Below are 17,792 nucleotides of genomic sequence, written 5' to 3' on the forward strand. Positions count from 1 at the left end.
ACAAATGAGGGTAGTGTCTTTTAAGATACAAAAGTTCTTTTTGGACTCACAGTTTCAGTTTAGGGACTTCTATCTACCCTGGGCCCAAAACCATCTCAACCTCATTTTGCAAAACAGCCTCCTTAGCTACTAGTCCAATTTCTGTATGGAATGTTTTCTCCTTGTTTCATATTTCCCCTTCCCTAGTGGGAAAACAGGTCTTTTTAACTTATGTGGATATACCTAGAAAATCTCCCTAACCCCTGTTTAGCATTATGAAAACATTTAGAGAAAACTAAGTTAAGTGAAATCAGATTAAGAATGTAAAATACCATCATGTAGATCAAGAAATATGGATTCAGGGATGCCTGGGTGGCTCCGTTGGTTGAGCGGCTGCCTTCGGCTCAGGTCATGATCCCGGCATCCTGGGATCGAGTCCCACATGGGGCTCCTTGCTCGGTGGGGAGCCTGCTTCTCCATCTGCCTCTGCCTACCACTCTGTCTGCCTGTGCTCGATCGCTCTCTCTAACAAATAAATAAATTAAAAAAAAAAAAAAGAAATATGGATTCAGACAGGTGCCTGGCTGGCTTAGTCGGCAGAACTCATTCAGAGTCATTTGTTCAAGCCCCATGTTGGATGTAAAGCTTCCTTAAAAAACAAAAGAAATAAAATAAAATCATGTTTAAAAAATGTTGATTCTGAAAAAAAGAGAAGAGAGAATCTAATTCTGGCACATGTCATGAACCCACAGACTAAATAAGTGGTTCTCAAGTAGGGGTGATTTTGCCACCCCCTGGACCCTCCCAGGGGACATTTAGCAATGGCTGAAGACATTTTTGCTGGGAGAGGGATGCTGCGGGCATCTCATGGGTGGAGACCGGGGACTGCTAAAGCTCCTACAAGATGGTCATACCACTCCCACTCCCACTCCCAACAAAGAATTCTTAGCCTCCTGTGTTAATAGTAGCAAGGCTGAGAGAGCCTGGACTATGTGTGAGGCATATGTCCAATGTCTATAGTACAATAGCTACAAAGACTAAGATAAGCTCTCTTCTAGTAGTCCTAGCCGTCCTTTGTATTACTGTTCTCTGGCTTCCCAGGTGATTGTACTTAGTAAACACTTAGGAGCCCCTGCTATGTATTAGGCACTGTAGTCAGTGCCACTAATTCTGCCTTTGGTTTGGGGAGAGGGGTGCTTGCAAGCAGCGTAATGAAGAAGCTGGTTGGGAACTTCTTCCCCCTGCTACCAAAGTCACATACAGACTTTAGCCATGTTATCCAGCTCCTTCTTCTGTGTGCTGTCTGTGGACTGGGCCCAGTGCCGCTGGCATGGGAACCAAGTGGGAGTGGCACAAACAGTCAACAGATGACTTTTCCTACTTCTTCTTCTTGGTCTTTAAAGTTGGCACCTGGGTGGCTTAGTCAGTTAAAAATCCGACTTGGTTTTGGCTCAGGTCGTGAGCTGAGGGTCGTGAGATGGAGCCCTGCGTGGGGTATGCCTGGGATTCTCTTCTCTCCCCTTCTGCCCCTCTTGCTCATGCTCTCTCTCTCTTTCTCTCTCTCTCTCAAATAAATAAATAAATCTTAAATAAATAATAAAGTTGGCTTCATATTGTAAACCCATGTGCACCCTGTCATGATGGACATTTTTAAAGATACCAGGACAGGAAAGAGACGGATAAGTTGGACTCATTGTTTTCTTATGTGGAGAACACTTTGTGTTGCAAACAAGGGAATGGCTTGAACTCTCAAATTGCTTTGGAATTGATCCACACGCTCATATCGGTTCCCTACATCTCAGTGCTACTGGGCCATGTGTATCTATGAAGTAGCAAAAATACAGTCTTTCAGTAACCAGATGGCAGGCATGCTTGCTTAGCAAATATCACATTGAATGTATTACAATGGCCCTGCAATTACTTAGAGATAACTAAAGTAACATTTATTTAACTCAGAGTGGAAGCAAAATCTTATCTTCTTTAAAGCCCAACTACTTATTGTCATCAGTGCTTATTATATCAAATTTCAAGCACAGAGAGACCAAAATTTGTGTTAGATATTTTGCTTTTTAGTTACCTTTTATATCCAGTTTGTTTCAGTAGACTTAAAATTCAATGGCAAGAAAAAAAATCAAGAGCCATCTGGTTCCCTCCCGAGTATTTTTGCAAGCATACAGTAAACCATCATAGAATTTCTTCCCTTCAGAGCACAGGTTTGGGAGTGAACCTTTCCCTCCTGAGTTGGAAAGTAGAAGAGAGTCTTCCTCAAACATAAGGTTCAGAGGACACCTCCCTGGAGGTGTTTACTACCTATGTCTCCTGTGTTGCTGTGAAATATAAGTTAGTGCTGAACCACAGATTAATTTTGCAGTACAACTCTCTTTCCCCAGTCTCCATCTTTGGAAAGTGACTGATCAGAAAAATAAGCCAATTACCCTAGGGTCAAATAAGTCATCTCAAATTTCATTTGTTGCTTACTTATACTATTATAGACTCTATCTTTCTCCATTCAATATAAGACTTCTTAGGACTTCTCTAGGTATTATCCTACTACTCAGGCTAACATAAATATATCCCAGACTTAATTTGTTTCCATTATTCATTCCAAAATACTTCTTTGGGCTTTTAGGGCCTTAGAGAGATCTGCAGCTTCATGTCTAAGAAATCAGATACCTCCATCTTCAGAGTCGAAGGCACCAGACATCTGAAAGAGGACTTTCAAAAATATGGGCCCCGGTGGGGTGCCTGGGTGGCTCAATCAGTTAAGTATCTGCCTTCAACTCAGGTCATGATCCCAGGGTCCTGCATCGGGCTCCCTGCTCGTCGGGAGCCTGCTTCTCCCTGTCTTCCCCACTCGCACACACGCTCTCTCTCAAATAAATATATAAAATCTTTTTTAAAAACAATACAGTCCTCAAAAGCCTCCCAGAAGAATACTTTTTAAATCAAGTTAAATCAAGGTTAAATCTGCTATACAACAATTTCCTAAACTGGTCAGCATTTACAATGAATGGTTCTCCTACAATGTGTCTTCTTTGCAGGACATGAAACCAAGGCTCAGAGGTGAAGCGATTTACCCAACAACATTGCATTAGTTAGTTATATGGGAGAAGTAGGACTAAATCATGGGTCTTGTAACTGTAAGTCTAGTGTTTGTTCCACAAAACTATGTTCTGTTATCATTATTGGCCCCCAAAGAACTGCTTGCCGAGAGATGTCTGCATATCTCTCTTCTTGCTCACTCTGTCACAACCATTTGTTACTCATTTGGATGTGACATGAAGGTGAAAAAGGTGGTGCCAAACAGCTTTCTCCTGAGCAGGAGTGTCCTCTGAGTATCAGTGGTGTTCTGGGAATAAAAGGTTCCATGACCAAACTAGGTTGGGAAACACTGAGTGGATCTAGCAAAATTAACACCTGTAAATACATAAATGTTCTCATTATGTGACCTGTGTTCCCAAGTGGGAAATATATGATGTGACATTCCCAAACTTACTTACCCAATGGAACCCTCTCTTTGCAGAACTCCAATTACTAGCTTTCAGAACCCCAGAGATCCCCAGATCACAAGTTGGAAAATGCTGGGATGGAGGTATTAATGCTCCCCAAATCCTGGTAAAAGGACAGATGGGAGAGATGTTGTTCAAGGGGTACAAAGTTTCAGTTATGCAAGACAAATATATTCTGGAGATGATGAGTAAATTCTAGTGAATTTATAATGAATAAATTCTCATGTACAGCAATGTGACTATACTTACCAATACTTCCTTGTGTGTTTGTAATTTACTAAGAGGGCATATCAAGATTCTCACCATACATATACAAAAAAGTGGTAACTGAGGTAATGGGTATGTTAATTAACTTGAACATGGTGATTATTTCACAATGCATGTGTACATCAAATCATCAAATCATACTCCGTAAATATATATACTTCTCAATTTTCACATATACCTCAATAATTTTTTAAAAGGCACAGAGAGGCCTGGTGCTTGTCATGGTTTGACATCAAAGCTCTGTGCCTGTTGGGGGCTTCATCTTCTACTTAGCTGGAGCAGTGGGTAATAATAACTTTGAAGCTAAGATGAGAGATTAGGTCAGCTTTTGGGGGGATTCAGAGAAGCACTGTCAGACCCCCTCTGGGTACAGAAGACAGAGGGAAGTGAGGAGCTGCAGCAAATCATTTTAGGCTTTGCTCAGTGAGGCTTCATACAAAGGGAGTTTCAGTCGTCACTGTTCAGGAGACAGCAATGTTCCAGTGACCCCACGGCAGCTCTAGGGTGATGGAGTCATCATCTCAAAAGCGAGCATTGCTGCCCCTTGCTCTATAACTTACTGCTAGAAAAGCTCTATTCAAAATTGGATAGCAACCAACCAAACCACACAGACTTTTTTTTTTCCTCCAGGGCACTATGAATATAAAACATTCAAAGGGAAGCAGCAGCACAGAGAAGCCAAGAACAGAAGAAGGCTGGTCTCAAATGAAGCACCAGGGAAGGATTGTGCCGGCCTTATTCGCCTCTGTATTCCCAGCATGTAAGCACATTGCTGGGATCACAGTAGGCATTCAGTAAATCTGTAGCTGAATAAGTGAGCATGAACAGATGAGAGAGATGACAAGGAAGAGCATATCCTTAGATGACACAGAGGGGGAAAATGAATATAAACCTCGGGGAGGGGGATAAGATTCAGAAACCCTGGTTAACATGGAGAAATTGAACTGGTAAAAATATGAGATAAGCTGTGGTGGGGCAAAGGCAGTTAATGAAGGACCTTAAATTACGTTTATTCATTCATTTGTTCATCAAATAATTTTGGGGCTGTTAGGTGTCTGATGCCATTCCAGGTGCTGGGGATATGGTGGCGAATCAAAACGATAAAAGTCCCCATTCCCGTGAAGCTTAGGTGCTGGGGGAGAGGGTTGGAGGAAGAACAGAAAACCAGTACTTACGTAAAGTATACAGTATGTCAGAGTGTGATAAGGACCAAATTAAATTAAATTAAAAGATATAAATAAGAATAAAAAGAAAGAAAGAAGAAAACAAGGTGGAGGATGGGGAGTGCTAGCAAGGAGGACTTGCTGTTTCTAAACAGATCGAAAGATTCGTGTTTGATGGAATAGTCAAGAATTCTGAGTTCCTGGCAAGTTATCCTGAGTGAACAAAATCTGTAATTAAGGGTCCCGTGTCTTTCAACCTGTAGATATGGAAAAATGAAGTGTATTATAATGACAAACATTGTGAAAAATCCCTCTTGCAAGTGTTTCTTAGAATGAGAGCATTTGAAAAGGAACCTACATGTCATCAATGGAAAAACACATGACTGATGAGTAATCTGAAGCCTAAAGGGAGTTAAATGACTTGTGTGTAATTATTCAGCTGAAATCCGTGTTTCCTAACTTGTAGCCCAGTGCTATTTCCACTATAATAGTTTGAAATTCCTTTGTCTCAGTCAGGTGGTGTGAAAGATACAAAAAAGATATACATTCCTTTCTTTCACTGTCCTTACAATCTACTGGGTAAGAACTTAAACATGATCCTTAGGGTGGCTGATTTATTAAATAATATGAGATAGTGTATGATTAATTCCCAGATATGTTGTGCAAATAACATGCCTTTCAAAATCTGAGTAATCATTTGTCTCTTTGAAGGATGTCTCTTTGGCACAGAAAAGATTACATTTCAATACCTTGTGGTAAAGTCACTGGCACAAGTGTGCAGAAAATGATTAATTAGTTAATCAGGTTTTTGCAGGTATTTACATTTACAATATGCTAAGCAATATTTAGACTTTTAGCTGAAAAGATAACGTAATACATGAGTTGGAATACTTTCTAAACACTCCTCTTTGGTTAGCTACTTGTGTTTTCTTAATCACTGAAACCTGCTTGTGCCCATTTTTGCAGTAGCAACGCTGTGAGTCATGGGGGCAGCTACCCATGTGGCAGACATTCTGTAGAGTGCACCATACCCCTTATTAGTGCAAGAACCCTGGTAATTAGGTCCAGTAGTAACCCATTCTACAGAAAAAGAAACTGAGACTTAGTGAGTCAGAGTAACTTGGTCAGACTCAAATAAGAAATGAGCCAACCCACGCCAGAGCAGGGATTATTAGCTTGCCTTTAAATTATTTACATGATTAGGTTTTATTATAACTAAAATTTTTTTTAAAAAGTGAACTAGCTAGTAGCTGCTTTAAGTCATTTTTCTTACCAAGTTATTCATCCAGTGTATTAATGTTTTACTTTGAAGCATATTCCTAGGTATAATTTTGTTGAACTTCCTTGAAAATAAAATGTTGTATATATTTGTTTAGAGTGTTTCGATTAGCCACACCCTGGGATACTCCTTTCCTGTAGGGGTGAGGCCAGAAATTTGTAACAGTGTTCTTCAGGGGAAAAAAAAAAATGCCTTTACTTTAAAAAAAAATCCACAAGGTAGTTGTTAATTAAAATTACTTAAAGAAGCTACATAAAAATTAGAACCAACCCAGATTTAATCAATAAACTTCGATTTATTGATTTCAAAGAACAGACTCTTCCTCCAAAAATACCTCCTTTCTAGCTATTTAAAAAAAAAAAAGTCTGTTAGCATCTGTTTGCTTTGCCTTTGTTCAATTAGATGGTTTAACTTTGCCAATATTTTGTTAAAATATTATGGAAACTTTGAGAAATCAGATTATAAAATGCTGAGTTAGCAATGAGTGATTCACATTGAAAAATTAAGGCCAGACATTGAAGAGCAGACCAGGAGCAGGCACCTGGAGGTCAGGTATATCTGGGCATAGAAGAGGCGCTTCCTACCACGGCCTGGAGAACCCTAGAAACCAGAATGGCGGTGATAGGGATTGAGGGCTCAGGAAGATGAGGAAAATGAATCATGACAGAGAATACAGAAGTTACTGCTTCTGATCAGTAATCAGAAGTGTCTGAAAACGCAGTAAATACAACCCTCTCCCTCCTCTGCACCCCCATGTACTCTGTCACTCACATAACCATATCATATCCATATCATGTCCCTCACCTCTTCTACTCCTATAGTGTTCACTTCTTGAGGAACTCTGTTGCATCTACCCTTGTGTGTGCCCTGTGGCTCCTAGCCCCCCCAGCCTCTGTACCGGGCACACGTCTCTGCAAGACATAACTGTCCAAAATACATTTATTTTTTTTTTAAGATTTTTTATTTATTTATTTGACAGACAGATCACAAGTAGGCAGAGAGGCAGGCAGAGAGAGAAGGGAGGAAGCAGGCTCCCTGCCGAGCAGAGAGCCCAATGCGGGGCTCGATCCCAGGACGCTGGGATCATGACCTGAGCTGAAGGCAGAGGCTTTAACCCACTGAGCCACCCAGGTGCCCCCAAAATACATTTATTGAATTGAATCATATTAAATCATATGAATGTTTATTATGTTGGATATTACACGTCTACTACTAAGTGCTAAGCTTTTCAAAGTAGTCATGATTCATTTATTCTTTCTATAATTATTTATAAAGCATCTCCTATATGCCAACCACTATTTTAGGAGTTGGAGATAAAGAGCAAAAAATAAAAAAATTCCTACCCCTGGGCGCCTGGGTGGCTCAGTGGGTTAAAGCCTCTGCTTTCGGCTCAGGTCATGATCTCAGGGTCCTGGGATCGAGCCCCACATCGGGCTCTCTGCTCAGCAGGGAGCCTGCTTCCTCCTCTCTCTCTGCCTGCCTCTCTGCCTGCTTGTGATCTCTGTCTGTCAAATAAATAAATAAAATATTTTAAAAAAAAAATTCCTACCCCTGAGTTTACATTCTAAATGTAAGATGCTAAACAAGATAAAATATATTCAATGTTAGACAGTGGTAAGTGTAAGGGAAAAAATAAAACAGGGGAAGGGGCTAGAAAGTGGGGAGGAGATTTTTAGTGTTTAGATAGAACTCCCAGGGCAAGAACTTACTGGGACTTTTGGATAAGGACTTGAAGGAAAGCAGAAGTGAGCAGTGGACATATAAGGAAAGAGCAAAGTCCCCAAGGAAGTGTGCCTGATGCCACCAGGACATTGAGGAGGCTGGTGATGAAACAGAGGGATGGAGGTATGGCATAGTACGTGAGGTCAGAGGTCAGAGAGATATTTAGAGGGTGGTGCCTCAGAGTAGGTGTCAGGACAGCCCAAATTTACACTTAGATCAGGTAAAGCCTGTTAATTATTTCTAGAATCCCCTTTCATTCTCCAGGTAGTCCCAATTTGGACTATAAAGTATTATAAGTTGTTATTATAAGATCATTTTACCCTGAAGGAGATTGGAAGTCATTGGAGGCTTTAAGCAGAGGGAAGAAATGATCAATTTATTTTTCATAGGATCACTTTGGCTTATATATTAAGAAAAAAACAAAGAGGTAAGCTGGGAGACTCGCTAGAATGCTACTGTGATAATTCTGGCTAGATCTGACAGTGCACGGACAAAGGAGAACAATGGAAATGGTGAAAGGTAGTTGAGTTCGAGATGGATTCTGTGGAAAGATCCAACAGCATCTGCTGACAGGTGGGATGGAGTGAGACAAAGAGAGAAGTAAGGATGCTTTTAGTCTGATCACCTGAAAGAATGGAATGGCCATTCACTCAGGTGGAGAAGACTCTAGGGAAGCAGATTTGGAGAGGAATGCCAGGAACTCATTACTAGACACGCTAAGTATGAGTTGCCTATGAGACATACGAGTGGAGATACCTAGTAGGCAGCTGGATCTGTGAGTTTAGAGTTCAGAGGAGAGGTCAGTATTACATAGATAAATTTGGGAGTCATCCGTGTAGAGGTGATATTGAAAACCCTGAAACTGGATGAGATTATCAGGGAGTGGATGTGGATGGAAAAGAGGAAAGTCCAAGAACTTGAGTCTGGGGAGGATCAAACTCCGTCCAGTAATGCTGCCATTACTAAAAAATAAAACAAACAAACAAAAAACACTCTTGCAAACCCCAAGGCTTATATGAAAACCAGTCTTGCCAGTGTGGGGGCCCAATGGTTGTTTAATTAAGAAACAGCATGCATCGGATAACATTGCCTTTCCACAGTCAGGACGGCCAGCGTGAATTCTAAAATGACAAGTGTGAAGGAAGGCATAGGAGCTGCAACTCTAGGTCACCAAAAGACCAGAACGCATAGGGAAAAGAGAAAGTGCTGACTGGATTCGGAATGAGGATGGAAAACGGAAAGGGAAGAGTACTGAAGGGAGAAGTTGATTTTAGTGACCTTCAGATTTTAAGGGCTGCGTATTCCATTTCATCTTGACCTTTCCCACTCTTTACCCTCTTCTGACTCAAAATTGCAGCTGCAGGAGCACTTTTTTAGAATGATTATAAAAAAATATTTTTGAGTGTCCCTGGGCCATCACAGTATCGGAAACTAAAATGTAGCATTGTACACATTTTTTCCTGCTTAGTGTGTTGTGAAATTTGATTTGCAGAATGCGATGACAGGCAGCGACCTAAGGCACAGGAACTATATGGTTAATCCCATTTAAGTACACTGTCACAATTTTTAAAATGTGTTATTAATATTTTAATTAATGCTCACTATATTGATGTTTAATTATTTTGCCAAGGAGGGGAACAGAAAGCCAACATTTGGAGATCATGGTAGAACATGCCAAGCATTTTGCATAGAGATCTTTCTGTATCTCTAAGGAGCAAATGAACTCTTTTCCTGGATCGTTTGTCTTGTTAAGGAACAAACAAAAACAAAACACCAACCTTCTTTCTACATCATGTTTCTCTTCTCTTCCTAACCTTCCTGCAAATGATAGAGGAACAGAAGCCTTTTCAGGCATCAGCTGTGTTTGCTGATGTTACTTTACACTTATAATTACAGTGCCTAAAACAATAAAATAATTGTGCAAAATATTCCCATGCTTTCTACATGACATCATGTTCATTTGTGCTAACACTGTATCTTTTGGCTGCCACTGAAAAGGGCTTCTACATTTAAAATTAGATTGGAGAAAATGTAGTCACTCTCTTATACTGTTTAATCTCCATTAAGGACTATGGTTTCCCTTTATTCTAGCCAACCTGAGCCTTCAGATGTCTTTGAGGCTTTCCATTAATTTCTCTTGTAATCGATGCTATATTTCTCTCATGTGACCTCTGTCCCTATCTCCATATGAAAGCAAAGGTCCATGGAGGACATTTCAAACCAATGATCTATTAGAAGAACCAGGCACTCCCCAAGAACCCTCATCTTTGTTGCTTCCTACACTGACACACCTAAAGGGGGGCAACACTCACCCCTGTGTAACAGTAGCTTCCTCCATGATGATTATCAAAGTGCAGGAGAATGTAAGCCCACTGGGGTTCCTTTGGGTGGACTGTAGTGAGGAGGTATAGTTTGCAAAAACAACAACAAAAAAACCCCCAAAATCACAAGGTAACTGTCAGCTCCCTCTCCCCAATTCCTTTCCTCCCCATGTGTGCTATCAACTCCAATGTGTTATTTCTGGCCATTTTTCTTTGAAATTTTCATTTCTTTCCTCAAAGCATCTAGTTCTTTCACATCAGACCACTTCTTTTATCTCTTCTCTGGCTCAAAATATGAACCTGTCTGTGAAAATGAACATGACACTGAGCCTGCCCCCATGATTTTCTCTCTGGAATTTTCAGTCGCTTCTCTCAACTCTATGTCCCCCTTGTGTTCCCATCACATTCTTATTCTACTGTTCACCTTCTTGCTCCTTCACCTAGACAGCTGAACTCTGCTGGGAAAAATTTAACACACAATTGTGCTGAGAGACACTGCTATGAATCTATGTTTTCCAGTCTAATCTGGCCCTCAGACTTCCCTGGAAATCCTTTTTTCTTCAGCCCTCTTTCATTCCTGTAGTGAGTCTTCAAGAGCTTCTCTCGTCTCCCTCAGACCCCTCCTCACCACCACCCTACTTCCTCTTGCTTTCAGCTAAAGAACTTGCCTCCTACCTCACTGAGAAAATAAAAACTTGTGTGAATGGGACGCCTGGGTGGCTCAGTTGGTTAAGCGGCTGCCTTCGGCTCAGGTCATGATCCCAGCGTCCTGGGATCGAGTCCCACATCGGGCTCCTTGCTCCGCAGGGAGCCTGCTTCTCCCTCTGCCGCTCTGTCTGCCTGTGCTCACTCTCTCTCTCTCTCTCTGACAAATAAATAAATAAAATCTTAAAAAAAAAAAAAAAAAAAACTTGTGTGAATGGCATCACAGGCTAACCCAGAACAGCCCATCAAGGCAAAAGCTGAGATTCATTCTCAATTCCTTTCTCTCCCTCAGCCAGTGGCAGTCGTTTACCAGGTCCTATCCAGTTCTGCCCTGGGGTCTGTTTTGAGTAGGCTTGCTTCCCTCCATCATACACAACCGTTCTGGTGCAAACCACCATGATTTGTCACCTATACTCATTGCAGAATTCTTCTGAATGTTCTCATTGTTCGGTCATGCTTGCTCTCTGATCTGTTCTCTATGCCACACTCAAGGGGCTTCTTTAAAATCCAAAATATCACTTCTCTGCTTACTCCCCAGTTCCCCACCACATAGTCCACATTCCTTACTGTGGCATGCCAGGATCTTTCCGAATGCCCTGGCCTCATCTCTTATCACTGCCTCATCTGCCCTGTTCCAGCTGTACCTACTGACACACGTGTTTCCTTGTCCTGATGCTCTTCTCTTCTGCTCCCTTCCCTAAGTCCTACCTCTCATTCACTTAGCTGAGGTGTCAGTCAAATATTTTTTGGGTGGGTGGGTTGATGGCTAGATTATTCATCCCCGAGGGCTGCTTACACTTCCCGTCTTCCGAAGATCCTGGGTTATGTGCACCACACACGTGTGTCACACGGGTACACCCATAGCGCAGGCTCACCTCTGTCGTACCATTTATCACCTTGTTCTGTGAGCCCCTTCAAGCAGTTCAGGCCGCGCTTTGAGATGTACTATCTTAGCATCTAACATGCTGCCTGACATAGTAAATGGATATTTTTTAAGTAAATGAACTCCAAGATGTTATCGTTTTTAATATTATCAATGATAACCACTTACTGCTTTTTGTGGCTTGAGGCACTTGTATGCAGGGTCTCTGGTGTGCAGATACACTGAAAAGTCTGGGGGAAGACTTGCTGCATGTCCCCTAAGTTACCATTTAGGATGACAGATCCCAGGCAGTTGATCAGTACAGTTTCTCAGCAAGGACAACGTCATCGGTTCTGTGTCTTTGCAAACCCAAACCGCAGGCTCTATTCCTAACCTCTGAAGGCCTGGCATGGATGGAAAGGTATAAATCTATCACCACCCCTCAAAAGCCAGTGAAGGATGCATGGAAGGTTAATTGGGGGATTTTGTTTAATTTTTCGTCAGTATCATTGAGAATGATCGCACAGAGGGCCTCCTGATTACGCTTCTGCAGCTTTTCCGGCTGGGTTTCTTCTCAGAATGCTAAGCTGGGTGCAGGGGTGTTTGTTTCGTGATTCTAGGGAACAGTCACCTCATGGCACTGCCTCTGGACAAACTTGGGTAGCTACTTGGTTCACTTAGAAAAACAAACGCTTGTTACTTCCTCTCCCAAAGAATTGCTGTTTCCATTAACCTGCTTTCCAGAGTTGGGAGGAGAAACTAGCTTTGAAGAAAGAAGTTTAAATATCATTTCCTTTGACAAAACAGACAAAAATTCTCAAGAAAAAGTAAGATTTGGAAGCCGTGTCTCTTTTCAGTTGCCTGAAATTCATAGTAGTATATTCCTGCTTCATGGAGTTTATTGTCCAATTGAGACTTCTTTTTTAAATATTTTATTTATTTGGTGCACCTGGGTGGCTCAGTTGGTTGGGCGTCTGCCGCTGGCTCAGGTGATGATCCTGGGGTCCTGAGATCTACCCACATTGCATTGGCTTCTTGCTTGGCAGGGAGCCTGATTCTCCCTCTCCCAAACACCCCTGCCACCCACTTGTACTCTCTCTTGCTGTCTCTCAAATAAGTAAATAATCTTTTCAGAATAAGATTTTATTTATTTATTTGAGAGAGAGCAGGAGAGAGAAAGCAAGCAAGCAGCAGGGAGGGATAGAGGGTGAGGGAGAAGCAGCCTCCCCACTGAGCAGGGAGCCCAGTGCGGGACCCATCACAGGACCCTGAGATCATGACCTGAGCCAAGGGCAGAGACTTAACAGACTGAGCCACCCAGGCACCCCCAACTGAGACTTCTGAACTGCTGTCTTTTAAAGGATGAATAATAATTGAAAGGTGGGGAAGGGAATTCCATGGAAAAGTACACCTGTATAAGGAAAGTCAACTTTCAGAATGGTTGGAGCCAAAGTATGGTGGGGAGTGAGGAAGAGTGAGGGATATGAGAAACATGAGGCTGGCCCTGGGGGATCGGGTCGGACTATAAATGGTCTAGTGTGTCCATGTTTTGGACTCAGTCTGGTAGGTGGTGGAGACCAATCGATAGCTCTTCTGGGTAGGGATAGCCTAATTGGAACTGTTCACAAAAAACACCTCAGGGAGCCGTATGAAAAATTCTTGGGCAAAATTTATGAGATTAAACTTAATAGTGATAAATGTCAATTCCTCTTTTCAAAAATCAACTGTACTATCACCAGAGAGGTGTGACTTATCAGCCATTCGTGTGAAAAAGGCCTCAGGGTTTCAGCTGATTGTAATCTCACTGTGAGTCAACAATATATCACGATTGCCATAAAAGCTAATGCTACCTTAGGCTACGTTAATAGAGTAATGTTTCGAACAAAGGAGAGACTAGTCCTTCTGTTGTGTTCTCCTATCAAAGCATAGCTAGAATATTATGTTCAGGTCAAGATATTCCTATTTAGAGAAAGCCAAGCAGAACTGGTGAGAGCAATTAGAAATCTCATTATATAATGAACAATTAACTTAGGATATTTTGCTTATGAGAGAGGATTTATGGATGTTCAGGAATTGCTAGCATTCTTCAGATGTTTGAAGAGGGATTAAATGGACTCTGATGCTTTCAGAAGGCAAGAATATAACCAAAGAAAGACTTTCTTAAAAACTGGATGTATCCAAAAGACAGAGAGTTTCTCATCCCATGAAATGTGTCAGGAAAGGCTGAGTGATCGTGTATAGATTCGAAGGTCTGTTTCAGGACTCTAGTGTCCCACCTACCTCTGAACACACAGATTATTCCATTGAATAGTAAATGACTACGAAAATCCTTATCTCCAAACTACACCAATAGCACAGGTCCTGGGGTGAGCACTGCTTAGCTAGTCACAGCGTTGTTCTGGCTAGCTAGGCATCAGTCCTCAGTTTTGATGTAAACTTTTTGGGGGAGATCTTATTTTTTTGCAAAGTGAGTGGTCCTTCTTCTTAACCACTGAGCAAAAGGAAGTCACTTAACTGTTAAAGAAAAGGGAGGCAGGGGCACCTGGGTGGCTCAGTGGGTTAAGCCTCTGCCTTCAGCTCAGGTCATGATCTCAGGGTCCTGGGATCGAGCCCCACATCGGGCTCTCTGCTCAGCGGGGAGCCTGCTTCCTCCTATCTCTCTGCCTGCCTGTGATCTTTCTGTCAAATAAATAATAAAAAAAAAGAAAGAAAGTAAAGGGAGGCAGGGGAAAAAGAAATGAGTCGCTATTCCCTGAGTCTCTATTTTGTACTTAGAGATGACATTTTATGTGTAGTTCATAATATCAACAGATGAAATGGGGCAGCACATGTACAGGAGTTGGAGTCCCACGTTTGGTCCCTTACCAGGCTCTGGTGGTTCCGTCTCTAAATTAGCTCTCACCGGCACTGTCACCACTTTAGTTCAAGCTTCCTTATCTTACACTCAAACCTCTCAGTAGCCTCTCTCTCTCAGTTAGGGGCTCCAGATTCTTCATTTGTAAATTGAATCAAAGTGAGAAAGAGTAAGACAGGCCATATATAAATGTGTTTTATAAATGGCTAAGTACTATTTTAATACTAATTATTCATAGTCATGTAATTCAATTACATTATTAGCGAATGAACTTTGGGGCCAGTTTATCTAGTCATTCAGCCAAATATATGGCTTCCTACTATGTATATAGCACTATACCAAGCTCTGGGGATAGAGTAGTAAGCAAAAATAGACAAAATGCATTCTAAAGCCTAGGCTATGACTTACAAAAAAAAAATTTAGAGCACAAACCATTTGTGAGTCCCTAACTCACACTTCTCATATTAACACTGGTCAGCTGTCAATGTTTCCAAGAGCACCAAAGGTCTGTATTTTGGTTTAATGCTTTTGGACGGACAGAGAACATCAGCCTTAGTCATTTAATAGTAGATAAAGCAAATATAAAGAATTATATACTTGTATACCACCTCACACCAGTCAGAATGGCTAAAATTAACAAGTCAGGAAATGACAGATGCTGGCGAGGATGCGGAGAAAGGGGAACCCTCCTACACTGTTGGGAATGCAAGCTGGTGCACCCACTCTGGAAAACAGCATGGAAGTCCCTCAAAAAGTTGAAAATAGAGCTACCCTGTGACCCAGCAATTGCACTACTGGGTATTTACCCTAAAGATACAAACGTAGTGATCAAAATGGGCACGTGCACCTGAATGTTTATAGCAGTAATGTCCACAATAGCCAAACTATGGAAAGAGCCTAGATGTCCATCAACAGATCACACACACACACACACACACACACACATACATATATATACAATGGAATACTATGCAGCCATCAAAAAAGAAACCTTGCCATTTGCAATGATGTGGATAGAACTAGAGGGTGTTATGCCGAGCAAAGTAAGTCAATCAGAGAAAGAAAATTATCATATGATCTCCATGATATGAGGAATTTGAGAGGCAGGGTGGGAGGTTGTGGGGTTAGTGAAGGAAAACATGAAACAAGATGGGATCAGGAGGGAGACAAACCATAAAAGATTCACAAAACAAACTGAGGGTTGCTGAGGGGTGGGGGGGTTAGTGATAGGGTGGCTGGGTAATGGACATTGGGGAGGGTATGTGCTATGGTGAGTGCTGTGAAATGTGTAAGCCTGATGATTCACAGACCTGTACCCGTGGGGGAAATAATTCATTATATGTTAATTTAAAAAAAAAGAATTATATACTTGTTATTAAAGCAGTAGCCGAGTCATATTCATAGGCAAAAAAGAGACTGGAAGGAATTAGATTTAGAGAAAAATGAACAAATCAGATGTACAAAGGGCACTTCATGTCTCTCCATTCCATATTTAGTCCTACAAATCTACTGTGACTCTACAGATTCTTTTTAAACTGTATTATGTCAAGTACAAGATAAGTAACTAAGTTTTTAAAGATATTTTTAGATGGCAATGTTACAGTAAGACACAAGTATGAGTGTAAAGTAAAATTTCTTATCAAAACTGAAAAAAATGTATCCACCTACACCTTGTTGGTATTTCAGACTCACGGAGGAATTTCCAAGTAATCCTGGTAAGAGGCTGCTCCGTAGCAAACTCAGAGTGAACAAGCAGTTAGGTTCCCGGCTCTTGTCTGGAGTCCCTATTTGGAATTGCCTTCATTCTTTTGTTAAGAACATATACTCTGTGATTTTACATGGCAGATTTGTTGTTAATGATCTTAAAATAATATGCTTGAAAAAAAATCTCTCTTGAGGTCCTGCTCAAGGAACTATGTTTAAAAGATTATCAGTTTGCAGTGCTGTAAGTAGAACTCACACACACCTGTTTTCCTAGAACTTTATAAAATATGCCCCAGGTGCACATGGAAATTCATGGTCAAGAGTTCAGTGATAAATTATTTCTGCTCCTTTTTAATTCTCCTTTTTAAAAAGTCCACTTGATAAAGCATTTAGCTACTTCTAGATGGTCTAGAGGGTAATGTGAGTGTAATTGGGAGAATATATTACCTATGGAGCTGGCCCCTGGTACTGTTGTCCTCAAAGACCATTTTAATCCCCTGGTCAGTTTCCAGCCAGTCACCTGCATCATTTCAATTGCTTCTCCCTCTCTTCCTCTCTCTGATGATGAGGAGAATGGATTCTCCTCTGTTAGGAGCTACTGAATCTTTAGCCTCCCCTCGGCCCCTTTGTAACCTCAACTTTACCTGTCACTTTAGATGGCGTGTAACCAGAAATATTATATTTTCATGAATTAAATAATATAACAACAGATGCTATGGAAACATGGCATTCGACTGAGATTTTAAAGTGATTCTTTCTTCCCCTTCCCCACCTCCCAAAACAATGACATTGGACCTGAATCTTGCCTCCCCGTTTTACCATGATTGGAGATGGGTGCCCAAGAGCTTACATGAATGATATTCTCATAGAGAATTCATTTATTTCCTCTCACACCACTGTCTCCACTTGTCAATCCCATTTCTTCCCAAACTGCTGTATGTAAGTTTTATAAATTTTTAAAAATCTGAATGTGCTTAGGTTACAGAAAAAAACTTTGAAATGCATTTGGATTAAGTAAAATAAAATTAGAAAAAGGAATGCTCAGAAATTAATTAAGGGTTTGTTTGACATCTTACAGAAGGAAAATGTCTGGAAAATATTGTCATCAGTAGCTTACATATATAAATAAAACTGAGGTCATTTGCTACTCAGCTATAGTTTAGAAACTGTGTGATATGAGACACTGCAAATATTTTACCTGGAGAATAAAAGTTAAGTTGATGGCTGGCCTTAAATATTTGAAGGACTTCTCTATTGAAGATAAAACATACTTATTTTTGTATAGGTGCAAGACCAATACTAGAAGTTACAGAGGACAGATCCTAGCTTAACACAGAGGAACTTTTAAATAACTAGAACCGTTAAAAAAATGAAACATGCTGCCCCATGAGGGAGTGGGATCTAGCAGAGAATGGATGGGTTATCCA

The 17,792-nt window shown here is 41.1% G+C and overlaps 1 protein-coding gene across 2 annotated transcripts in view; it reads left to right on the plus strand.

Moving 5' to 3' along the window:
- NTN4 (netrin 4) overlaps nt 1–17,792 on the plus strand; it is a 121,586-nt gene that overhangs the window by 4,462 nt on the left and 99,332 nt on the right. The gene's annotated exons all lie outside the window — the stretch shown is intronic.

This window comes from Martes martes (assembly GCF_963455335.1).
Source record: "Martes martes genome assembly, chromosome: 8".
In the NCBI taxonomy this organism is placed as follows: domain Eukaryota; kingdom Metazoa; phylum Chordata; class Mammalia; order Carnivora; family Mustelidae; genus Martes; species Martes martes.